At 41.9% G+C, this 12,520-nt stretch overlaps 1 long non-coding RNA gene across 1 annotated transcript; it reads right to left on the reverse strand.

Moving 5' to 3' along the window:
- Positions 1–288: 288 nt before the first annotated feature.
- LOC127338803 (uncharacterized) lies at positions 289–2,433 on the reverse strand. The gene is made up of 3 exons (XR_007874510.1): positions 2,101–2,433; positions 1,217–1,380; positions 289–584 (listed from the first exon to the last, which is right to left on the reverse strand). It is a non-coding gene; the product is annotated as an uncharacterized lncRNA (long non-coding RNA).
- Positions 2,434–12,520: the final 10,087 nt, after the last annotated feature.

Below are 12,520 nucleotides of genomic sequence, written 5' to 3' on the forward strand. Positions count from 1 at the left end.
CGACGGTTACCCCTCGGGTATTAATTTTCTGAGATGTATCACGCCCCGTCAGTTTTCATAATAGCCATGGAATTTTTGGCCCATAAGGGTTTGTTATTACCGAGTGGAGAGTCAAATCCTTAGTTAGTAGGATAACCAACGGTGCATACAACCCTTCATTCATTTATGTCGTTCATCAAAGGACACAATTTCTCAACAAGCTGTTGGTAAAATTTAAACCCAAGATTATTGTTGTCAATAGTCACCTTTAGAAATTGCTTTGACTAGAGCAAGGGAACGTGACTAATGTTTCAGAGTATTAATATTTCAAGAAAATTCATCATATTACACCTCGCCGCACTAACAAAAGAACATCATTACATTTAAAGTATAAGATCCATCTAGGAAGTGTTGTGCAAAACAAAATTGTGACTAAGATATAATAAAGATAAAGATCCAAACACGTTGCATAAGCTAAAATTTCCAAATTACAAGACTCGTCATCATAGTCGCCATAGATATCATCATGCCCATCACCATAAAAATCATCACACCGATCGCCATATGGATTAGACCTGGACTCCTCTGGTATTGCTTCCCATTCCCTAAGAAAAGATAACACTAGTTGTAAGAGAGATGAAAAATTATGTAATGTAGTTCAAACTTAATTGAGCTACAGCAAACTTAACTATTCTGGAATCACGTCCGCAGAGACATATAAAGCTGATCACGTCTTAGTATTGGAACAAGGAACGACTCAGCCAAGTGCACAATAAGTAGAGTGACATTAATTGAGCTACAGATACCAAACTTGACTATCGTTACAATAGTACTTCACTCCTATTCTAGCCGTACAAGCAGGTAATTACCGATAATGCAAGTCATATCGGTGTACTTGCTACATTTTATTTAATCGCTCCAATTATTCCAGCACTTGCTTAGAGTAATGTTAGTATGTTACCAGCAAAAAACTTTCTAGCATTCTGATTTAATTTGTCACGCATCAGTTGCAAGAGTTTGCACAAAGAACAAAACACAAGAGGCTAACTAAATAACATCAAATAATTTGACAATGGCTAAAAGATATCACAGATGCTTATGTACTACCACCTTTGAAAAGTGCCAATTCTGGATGTGCTAACTCGGCCCATTTGTACATGGAAGCTGCCTTTAATAGCGACTATAAATTTCCAAACAATTAATCTATTACTACTTGAAGAATCTGCGTTGAACTAACCTTTTAGGTAATCTGGACTATTTGTCCCTCTCCTGATTTGCTTGCTCAATCTGCTGACATGATTCCTCCATAACCTACCTTTTTATCTTAACCATGGCACTGGGCACTAACCTGCCTGCTTAATCTCCCTAACGTGTCTTCCTGCTCGTCGATTCATTCATAACCTGAGACAAAGGGCAATGAGCAAATCAACAACTTCACATTCGAATTCATCTCAACCATAGCACTTGACACTAGTCTGAACCAATATATATGCAGTAGAGGTATGAGTTATCGGAAGAGCTATAAAAGTAAGTGCTAAGTGGTACTGTTATCAGATTATCAAATTCCTAATTAGCAGTTCTATTTTCCCCTCTAATCAGTAGTACAAACTTGTAGTTCCCAGCGGAATGTACAAACTGAAGTGATAGCTACTGCCATTGTGCAGACTAGATAAATGATTCTATATGAGTTAACACTAGTATTCTATACATGAGCGAATGTGCTCCAATTGATTCCGAGACTGGAAGGTAATTTCGTACTATGCTATGTGCAACAGTGCTACAATAGATGGCTAAGAAGGCATCTCTAGGCAGATCGGAACTCTCTACCTTTTATGTATTGTGTCGTTCACTGAGAATATAAAGTAAAAGTTGAGTGGGTAACAATTGAGTTTATATCAGATATAACTAAGCACATGCAAACAACAAAATTATAAATTACTCAATTACGATGCTTTTGATCTAGCCACATCAAACAGGATAAACTCTTACCAGGCTTAAATATATATGACAAAATTTCCTCATATACCAATATCGGTTGATTTCACTTTGCCTAATCATTAAAACTAGCAGCTGATCCGTATGTCAATAAGTGAACAACTGGGAGTTGGATTGTGCACTTACCGGGAAGGCTTCACACAATGAACTGACAACGGCCGGGCAACTGATCCACACACGCAGATCAGGCGAGGAGGAAACCAGATTGGGCAGAGCAGCACCCATCTTAGACAGCCCGTAAGAAGGAAGGGAAAGGCCAGCTGATGACCAGGACGGATGACACAGACGCAGCGCCCAATCCGCATCATATCGAGCCATCGACCCACAAGGCCGCTAGGAGCCCCGATGATAGACGAAGTGCGCGGGAGGGCATCCACGATCGGATCCTGGCCGAGGCGAGCAGAGCAGAATATCTCCCGATCTGGGGGAAAGATGGGATGGGAAAACGGGATGACGAAGTGGTGGCACTGGTAGAAAAACGATCATCTATACCGGTTCCAGAGGGGCATTAGTACCGGTTGAGCAACCGGTATTAATTATCCGGCACTAAAGGCCCCCCCTTTCGTACCGGTTGCTTACGAACCGGTATAAAAGGGGCCTCCACGTGGGCCACCAGGAGAGCTCAGGGCCAAGGAGCTTTGGTACCGGTTGGTAATACGAACCGGTACCAAAGGTTCCCACCCGCGGCAGGGAATTTGCCCAAATCTCTGCCACGGCAGAGAATTGGATTTTTAGGGTTTTTGGAGGGGTTTAGGGATATCGGTTTGTTTCATATCGCGTCGATGCACCAGAAACGCGTTTGGGTTTAGGTAGTACATGAAGATCAAGATGATGCATAGCAAGTTGGTGCATATAATATAACACAAATGTAATTGCATAAGATCGCAAATTAAGTAGCACTATGCATGAAGATCGATCTTCATGCATAGTGGTACTCTCCGAGGCGTACTCTATATATGTCTATTACATGTAGCATAGTGGTACTCTTCGAGTCAACTATATATGTAACATGTACATCTTCATTCATAGTGGTACTCTGCGAATGGTGGTATGACGTCCCGAAGGAAAAATCCTGCCAATTCCTCGCCTATTGCTATGAAGCGGTCATCGATTGAGAGCTTGTTCCGCTTTCTTGCCAACTATAAAAGAATAAGATACAAATGAATACATGAAACAACTATTACTGAAACTCAGCACAACTTATGATAAGAAAACAAATTTGTGAAGATTGTTTTTGTACCTCTTTATTTCTTTCATTATTCGTTCTCTCGCTGACAATTCTGCGGATGTACTCGCAAACGAAGAATCCACAGAGATCGGTCCCTTGTGGTTGTTGCGGGCATTTCTTTACAAGAATATAATTCAATCAAACAATAGTCAAGTATGATAATTAAAAGGTGTGTGGACCTAGGTAGTACTACTTACTTTCGCACGCCATCGCAGCTTCGGTGTCCATTCACGGGACGTATCTTCCTTGATGAAAGTTTGCCGTACGCTGCTCGACAAAAGAAAATGCATAAAAGAGTCATCAATTAGTTCAAAGCAGGAAATTAACGAAACAAACCGATAAGAATTAAAATTACCTTTTGAGCATTAAAAAACAAGACACGTATAGTTCCGATTTTTTGCTTAGTGAGTCAAAGACTTCAACTTCTCCAATTTCCATATTGATGACGAGAAGAATAAAGTGAAACCTACGCACATTTCAATATGTAGTGTCATATATATAAGTCATTAGTTAAAATTTTGACATACGGTGAGCAAAATATAATGTGTTATAAGACAGTAAGACTCACTCGAAGTTGTAAGGCCAAATTATTAGCTTTTTGTCACGTTGTCGCTTCAAAAACCTTAGCAAAGTCTGCGGTGTATCCTTGTTATAGAGGGGATTCTCTATGGTTTTAACATGCATTGTGTGCGGGTCAATGAACCCAATGTCTGTGATTTCGTCCCTTTTGCATTCGAGCATCTTCGATCTGCATAATATAGCGTACAAAAGATTATAATCTGCAGACAATGAACGAGCTGAGCTAAAGACTTCTCAAATTAAATAAATAAATCACTTACAGACAATAGCAACTGATGATTGATTTGTCGAGGGCCCGGAGATTGTATAACTGAAAGAGTTCGGCGAAGTCAACGTTCACACAGTACTCCTGGAAGTAGTGCTCTTCCCTAACTCGCACCATGATAGTCTCGATCCCTTCCTTTGAGGCATTACGGTACCACGAATGCAAGTTACGCATACATGTTGGTACCTTCCTGAGATTCTCGACCAAATCTTTCCCTTGAACAAATTGATATGCTCGTTCAGCGAAGGCGTAATCAGTTGCGTCTTGTCGAGAACTTTGAACGGTCTTCCCGTCAAACACCTTGAGAGGGGCGACCGATTGACGGGTTGTTGTCCGAGCTGGTAGACTTGGTGTATCCCTTTTATCTCCCTGATACCTGATTTAACGGGTTTTGTCGCCTCGATCATCTTGTCATATGACCTTTCAATAGAACGCGCATAGTCAGATGGCGGCGATGGTACAGGGTCATATAGATTGTCAACGGTACGCACAACTTTCACCGGATCTAGTGTCTTCTCGAAAGGTATCTCTGGCACTTTCGGTGCAAAAAATTTCTTCAACTCGGCCTGAACGGCCTCCGCGTTTTCCTCTGGAGTTTTTTCCCAAGGTAACTTCTCGATGGCGGCAGTTGTTTCTCCTTTCTAGCTTTCTTCCTAGGCGGCGTACCGTTCCGCTTAACGGACGCTGTCTTACGCGGAGGATCTCGAGATGGTGGACTCACGCTGGGGTCCCTCTCAGGTAGGTGTGGACTTGGCTGCTCACCAGGACTGCCACCAGGAGGAGTCGATGGCATTTGCTGCTCATGTGTAGGAGTCGGTGGCCTTTGCAAAAGGACGACGTACTTCTTCGGCCATAGGGCGAAACCGTGCTTGACATCGGCCAGTGTCCTCTCATCTTCACCTCTAGGAATATCAAGCTCCACTGTTTCAAAACCCGGAACAACTTCATCCACCCCGACACGAACACAGCCAGGTGGAATGGGCATATGATGGTGCATTGCTCCATCTTCACTTGGGTACACATAGCCGACCGCCACCTTAACGGATGCGGTCCTGAATAACATATGTAGCTCGCAATCTGTCTTCTCCGTGACATAATCCACGGGGTAGCTTCCTCCACATCCGTCAAGATGCGAGGAACCGACACTGCTTCTTCGCTGAGATGGGGCAACATCGGCTTGTGGATCCTGTAGAAACAGCGGCTGATCAGGTGCCCTCTAATTTCTCTCAAGAGCCTCCACCCTAGTTAACAATTCCGTTACAATGTCGGCGTCCTTCTTCTTCTTCTTTCGCGAACGGCTTCTATAAGTGTCAGCGCTGTCCGGCCACGCTTCCTTCATGGTGAGACCTGGGCGAGCTCGTACCCGTCCAACATGTTCAGGGTTCCCCAGAGCGAGTGTCAGCTCGTCATTCTCTCGATCGGGAATGTACTCTCCCTTTCTGACCTTTTCAATTGCATCTACAAGCTTCGGTACAATTGCCTCAATTTTTTCCTTCCATTTTCCCTTCGCAACGATCAGCCCTGTCTTTGGGTCCAACCCTGCCCCATGAGCGAACAACCAGAACTTGGACCGTTCGGGCCAGTCCCATGTCTGTGGAGATGTGTCATAATATTGAAGAAGGATGGTGGGAACACCAACTCGAAGCTGACTAGACATTGGACCACATCCTTCTATAAATTTTGTAGAGTAAGTGGATTGATCACCTTCTGAGAAATTGCATTGAGGAACGCACATAGCTTCACAATGGGTACTCGAACATTTTCCGGCAGAAGCCCCCTCAATGCAACCGGAAGTAATTGTGTCATAATCACGTGGCAGTCATGAGACTTTAGGTTTTGAAATTTTTCTCCGACATGTTTATTATTCCCTTTATATTCGACGAGAAGCCAGACGGGACCTTGATGCTACTCAGGACTTCAAAAAAGATCTCCTTCTCCTCTTTGGTAAGAGCGTAGCTGGCAGGACCTTGATACTTCTCTGGATTTAGGTTGTTTCCTTCGTGGATACTTTGCTGGTCCTGCCGTGCATCCGGTGTATCTTTTGTCTTCCCATACACGCCCAAGAAGTTTAGCAGGTTCACGCAAAGATTTTTCGTCACGTGCATCACGTCGATTGCAGAGTGAACCTCTAAGAATTTCCAGTAGGGTAGCTCCCAAAATATCGACTTCTTCTTCCACATGGGTACGTGTCCGTCAACATCATGCGGAACATATTGTCCGCCGGGACCCTTTCCAAACATCACTTTTAAATCCTTGACCATATCATATATAACTTCCCCAGTAGGGTGGGTAGGCTTCGTTCGGTTATCTGCCTCACCTCCGAAATGCTTTCCTCTCTTTCTTACGTGATGTTGTTTTGGAAGAAATCGACGATGCCCTAGGTACACATTCTTGTTTCCCAAATAATTACTGTCAGTCTCACCTAAACAGTGTGTGCATGCATTGTATCCCTTGTTTGACTACCCTGAAATGTTACCAAGAGCAGGCCAATCATTGATGGTTACAAATAACAACGCTCGTAGGTTAAATTCCTTTTGTTCGTGCTCATCCCACACAGGTACACCTTCGTCACGCCACAACTCTAAAAGTTCTTCAACCAATGGCCTCAGGTACACATCAATGTCGTTGCCGGGTTGCTTCGGGCCCTGGATGAGCACTGGCATCATAATGAACTTCCGCTTCATGCACAACCAAGGAGGAAGGTTATAGATACATAGTCACTGGCCAGGTGCTATGACTGGAGCTCTGCTCCCCGAAAGGATTAAAACCATCTGTACTTAGACCAAATCTTAAGTTCCTTGCGTCATCTGAAAATGACTTGAACTCTCTGTCGATTTTTCTCCACTGCGACCCGTCAGCGGGGTGTCTCAGCATCACATCTTTCTTACAGTCCTCTTTGTGCCATCGCAACAACTTGGCATGCTCTTTGTTCTGGAACAAACGTTTCAACTGTGGTATTATAGGAGCATACCACATCACCTTCGCAGGAACCCTCTTCCTGGGGGTGGACTCACCCTCAACATCGCCAGGGTCATCTCGCCTGATCTTATACCTCAATGCACTACATACCGGGCATGCATTCAAATTCTCGTACTCCCCGCGGTAGAGGATGCAGTCATTGATGCATGCATGTATCTTCTGCACCTCTAATCCTAGAGGGCAGACAACCTTCTTTGCTTCGTACGTGCTAGAGGGCAACACGTTCTCCCCTGGAAGCATCTTCTTTATTATTTTCAGCAACTTTTCAAATCCCTTGTCAGAAGTACCATTCTCTGCCTTCCACTGCAGCAATTCCAGCGTGGTACCCAGCTTTTTCTGACCATTTTCGCAATTTGGGTACAACAGTTTGTTGTGATCCTCTAACATTTTCTCCAACTTCAACCTCTCCTTTTCATTTTCGCAGTTCATCTTCGCATCAAATATGGCCCGACCCAAATCGTCATCCGGGTCATCAAAAATCGGCTCATCGAAAATGGGCTCTTCTTCAGCTTCGTCTTCCCCCATTCTACTACCACCGTCTTCACTGAATAAGGGATAGTTGTCACTATCCGCTTCTTCTTCGTTGTCTTCCAATATAACCCCTCTTTCTCCGTGCTTGGTCCAACAATTATAGCTGGGCATGAAACCGTTCTCCAGCAGGTGGACGTGAAGGGTCTTCGAGGTAGAGTAATCCTTCATATTCTTACAGGAACTACATGGACAATACATGAAACCATTCGACCGCCTGTTTGCCTCAGCCACGTTGAGAAAATAATGCATGCCATTAATGAACTCGGGATGGCACCGGTCACCGTACATCCATTGTCGACTCATCTGCATTTTATATGTATATCAAAAATCATTAAATACACAACATCATGGATATATGAGTGACCAACTTAATTAATATTCAAGTTCATCACATAAAACTAATTGTTTTTTATAAAAGAAGAGGGGCTCACCGAGGTGGTACCGTGCCGGCTAGGGACGACGCCGCGATCGACAGCAATGTAAGGACGGGGATGATACTAATTAAAACCTACAAAACATACCATAATTTCAGCTCAAATTGCATATAAAAAAATAAAATCACTAACTTAGGCATTTCATCGAACACCTTGCTTGCACTACAAAAATAGTACGAGTTAAAACTACCAAAGAACTGAGCTAAATTAGAAACGCCGGAAGGAAGGATGATATTGCTAACCCTGGATAGATGTATGCCATTAATTTGTTAAAATGGTGGAGAAAAATGAAAATTATTGGAGTGTGAGAGGTGCAAAAATTTTGGAAATGTGAGAGAGGATGAGAAGGAAATGAGATATGCAGGGAGCTCGGGCGCTGCCGCGCGCTGATATAGGGCATGGACCCTTTAGTACCGGTTCCTTACACGAACCGGTACTAAAGGTGCAGCCTTGGCCCCACCACCGCCTGGAAACTGGGCAGAAACCCTTTAATACCGGTTCGTGTTACGAACCGGTATTAAAGGTCCGTTACGAACCGGTATAAATGTCCCACCCCTGGAACCGGTATTAATAACGCCTTTCGTACCGGTTCGTAAGGGAACCGGTACTAAAGGCTTAGATGGATGAGAGGTTTTCTACTAGTGTGGATTATACTAGCGCGGGTCTGGCGGCCTCGACGGCGAGGCGGGCTTGAAGTGCTGGTGGTGGTGGTGGCGGCGGCGGCGAGGAGGAGGAGGGCTGGAGGGGCTGACGGCAGTTGGAGTCGTGTTCTCCGTCGCTTGGGAGGCGACCAGGTCTAGGTGAGAAGCAGTCAAAATATAAATGGTAGTGGAGCAAAAATTTAGGGGAAGTTTGTTGTACTATGTACAAACTGAACATGGCGGGAAGAAACAAGATTGAGGAAAAAACCGCGATTTTTGGCGCCATGGTCTCTTATATGTTTTCAAATTAACAATATATTGGTAATTAAAACTTTGAGACTTCACACAAAAATATTCGATGAATTATGAGAGTTGGCCATCCCTCATCGCGCAATCAACTATACAGTCGGTTGTTGAAAGTAATACCTGAGAGGTCTTCGATTACCGTCGGGCATTCGACCCGATAGCCAAGAGTTAGCCATCCCCCGTCGTGTAATCGACTATACCGTCGGTAATTGGTAGTCATACCCGAGAGGTTGTCGATAACCGTCGGCCATTCGATCAAATAGCCGAGAGTTGGCCATTCCCCGTCACCCAATCAACTATACCGTCGAATATTGGTAGGCATAACCGAGAGGTCATCGGTAACCGTCGATCACTAAAGCTACCGTCGGTTATTGCCACAACAGCCGACGGCCCGTCGGCTATTAAGTTTCACCGTCGGCAATTAGGGGATTTCTAGTAGTGATATTAATATATCTCATGAGCTGCCTTACATGATTGAGATCCATCTGATGTAATCGGTGTTGTGTTTGTTGGGATCCGATGGATGATACATTATGATTAGTCTATCTATAAAGTTTGTGAAGTTATTGTTGCTGCAATCTTGTTATGCTTAATGCTTGTCACTAGGGCCCGAGTGGCATGATCTTAGATTTAAGCTCTATAATTATTGCTTAGATTGTATCTACAAGTTGTTTGCACATATTGCTGTCTGGAACCCTAGGCCCCAAAGTGACAGAAATTGGGACAACCGGAGGGGAAGGCTGCGATATGAGGGTCACATGTTTTCACCAAGTGTTAATGCTTTGCTCCGGTGCTCTATTAAAAGGAGTACCTTAATAGCCAGTAGATTCCCTTGAGGCCCGGCTGCCACCGGCTGGTAGGACAAAAGATGTTGTACAAGTTTCTCATTGCGAGCACGTATGACTATATATGGAAAACATGCCTACATGATTAATAATCTTGATGCTCTTTCTTAATGCTATTTCAATCCTATCAATTGCCCAACTGTAATTTGTTCACCCAACACTTGTCACTTGTTATTGGAGAGTTACCACTAGTGTAGATCGCTGGGAACCCCGGTCCATCTCTCATCATCATATACTCGTTCTATATGTCATTGGAAGTAGTATCAACTATTTTCTGGTGCCATTGCCTCTGTGTTACTGTTACTGCTATTGTGTTACTATTACTATTACTCTCATATTACTGCTGCTTTCACATCACCCCTGTTACTAGTGCTTTTCCAGGTGCAGCTGAAATGACAACTCAGTTGTTAAGGCTTATAAGTATTCTTTACCTCCCCTTGTGTCGAATCAATAAATTTGGGTTTTACTTCCCTCGAAGACTGTTGTGATCCCCTATACTTGTGGGTTATGAAGACTATTTTCTGGCGCCGTTGCCGGGGAGGCATAGCTCTACTCATAAGTTCACCTGGGGAGTACACTCTACCTCTCTCTCTATTTTTATTTTGTTTTATTTTGTTTTGCTTAGTTTAATTTTGTTTAGTTTATTTGTGCTTAGTTTATTTCTGTCTAGTGTCATTTTGCTTAGTTTCTTTTTGTCTTGTTTCATTTTTCTCATATACCCAAAAATCCATAAAAATTTGAAAAACCTAAAAATTAAAAACTGTTGTTATGGGAGAACCCACAACCTATTTGGAGCTTATAGAATATTATAATAATTATAGAGAATCAAGAACGGGTAAAGTCATGAGTGCTGTGATAGAAAAATTGAATACAATTGCTAAAATCTTGCTTCAACGCCATGATATAAATTGTTGCTCTCAACAGGATACTAAACATCTTAAATTCCAATGTGGCTTTAGTGAAGAAGTTTTAATTAAGAACTATAATTCGAATAACTATATTCATTTTGGGTTCGAAGAGGTAGAACAATTTGTCTTATTTATGGGAGCTTCTGAGATCGAATCCTTCATGTCTAAAAATTATGAAACTTGTGTTGTTTGTAAGGACCTTAAAGATTATGTCTCTTCTATCCTTAATTTTTGCATAGAACGTTACATTGATAATCCTTATATCATTGATTATAAAGAGAGACTCATTAATGCACAAGAATGCACTCACAATTTGCAGGAACCTGTGGAAGAAGAAATTGATGAACCTGAAAGCTCATTGGATGAAAAAGAGGAGGAAATTGCTGAACCTGAAAGCTCATTGGATGAAAAACAAAAGGAGAGTGATGAACAAAAGGAGGAAGAATGGATTAGCTACCCATGCCAACCTTCTAATGAGAGTAACTCTTTATCTCTTACACTATTTGATTGTCCTCCATGCTTACCGAAGAAGGATGAATGTTATGTTCCTGTGGATTCTCTTGAAATATTCCCTATGAGTAAAACTTGTGAGAATAATTATGCTAATGTTATCTATGATAATCCATGCTACTTTGATAAATCTTATGATAATGCTTTGTTTGTGCCTGATATCGAAATGCATGGTACTAAAGAATTTTGCTTAGCAAATGTTTATGATAAAGCTCTAGATGATGGTCCTATGTTACTTGATAATATTAATTGTACTACTAATGAAAATGGGATTGGAGAATTCTTGAATTTATCTAGGAGTCCCATATCTCCTGAGAATGATCAATCATCTTGTTATATTATTGATAAAAGTGGGTTTGAAAATTTTAATCCCACTATTTTTGAGCTTGATAAAAATTATGTGTTTATGGATCATGAAAAACATGCTTTATGTGATAGTTATATTGTTGAGTTTGTTCATGAAGCTACTGAAAATTATTATGATAGAGGAAAATATGGTTGTAGAAATTTGCACGGTACTAAAACACCTCTCTATATGCTGAAAATTTTGAAGTTACTCTTGTTTTATCTTCCTATGCTTGTCACTTTGTTCTCCATGAATTTATTTGTGTACAAGATTCCTATGCATAGGAAGTGGGTTAGACTTAAATGTGTTTTGAATTTGCTTTTTAATGCTCTCTTTTGCTTCAAATCTTATTTCTTGCGAGTGCATCATTAAAATTACTGAGTCCATCTTAATGGCTATAAAGAAAGCACTTCTTGGGAGATAACCCATGTCTTTATTTTGCTATTGTTTTGTTGTGTCTTGGAAGTTGTTACTCCTGTAGCAACCTCTCCTTATCTTTATTTTATTGCAATGTTGTGCCAAGTGAAGTCTTTAATAGAAGGTTGATACTAGATTTGGATTTCTGCGCAGAAACAGATTTCTATCCGTCACGAATTTGGGCAGGGTTCTCTGTAGGTAACTCATAAAAAACTTCCAATTTACGTGCATGTTCCTCAGATATGTACGCAACTTTCATTAGTTTTGAGTTTTCTGATTTGAGCAACGGAAGTACCTCTTAAAAATTCGTCTTTAATGGCTGTTCTGTTTTGGCAGATTCTGTCTCTGTTTTTTGCATTGTCTCTTGTGGACTTTAAGCAAGGCTTTCTAGACGTGGAGAGCTGTAGCTAATGTTTTATTGAGTTCTTGCAATGTGTCACTACAGGACTAAGGTGAATTAAAGTTTTTTGAGTACTAACCCCTCTAATGAAGTTTATGAGAAGTTTGGTGTGAAGGAAGTTTTCAAGGGTCAAGAGAGGAGGATGATATATGATCAA

Source organism: Lolium perenne, chromosome 3 (genome assembly GCF_019359855.2).
Source record: "Lolium perenne isolate Kyuss_39 chromosome 3, Kyuss_2.0, whole genome shotgun sequence".
Lineage (NCBI taxonomy): Eukaryota > Viridiplantae > Streptophyta > Magnoliopsida > Poales > Poaceae > Lolium > Lolium perenne.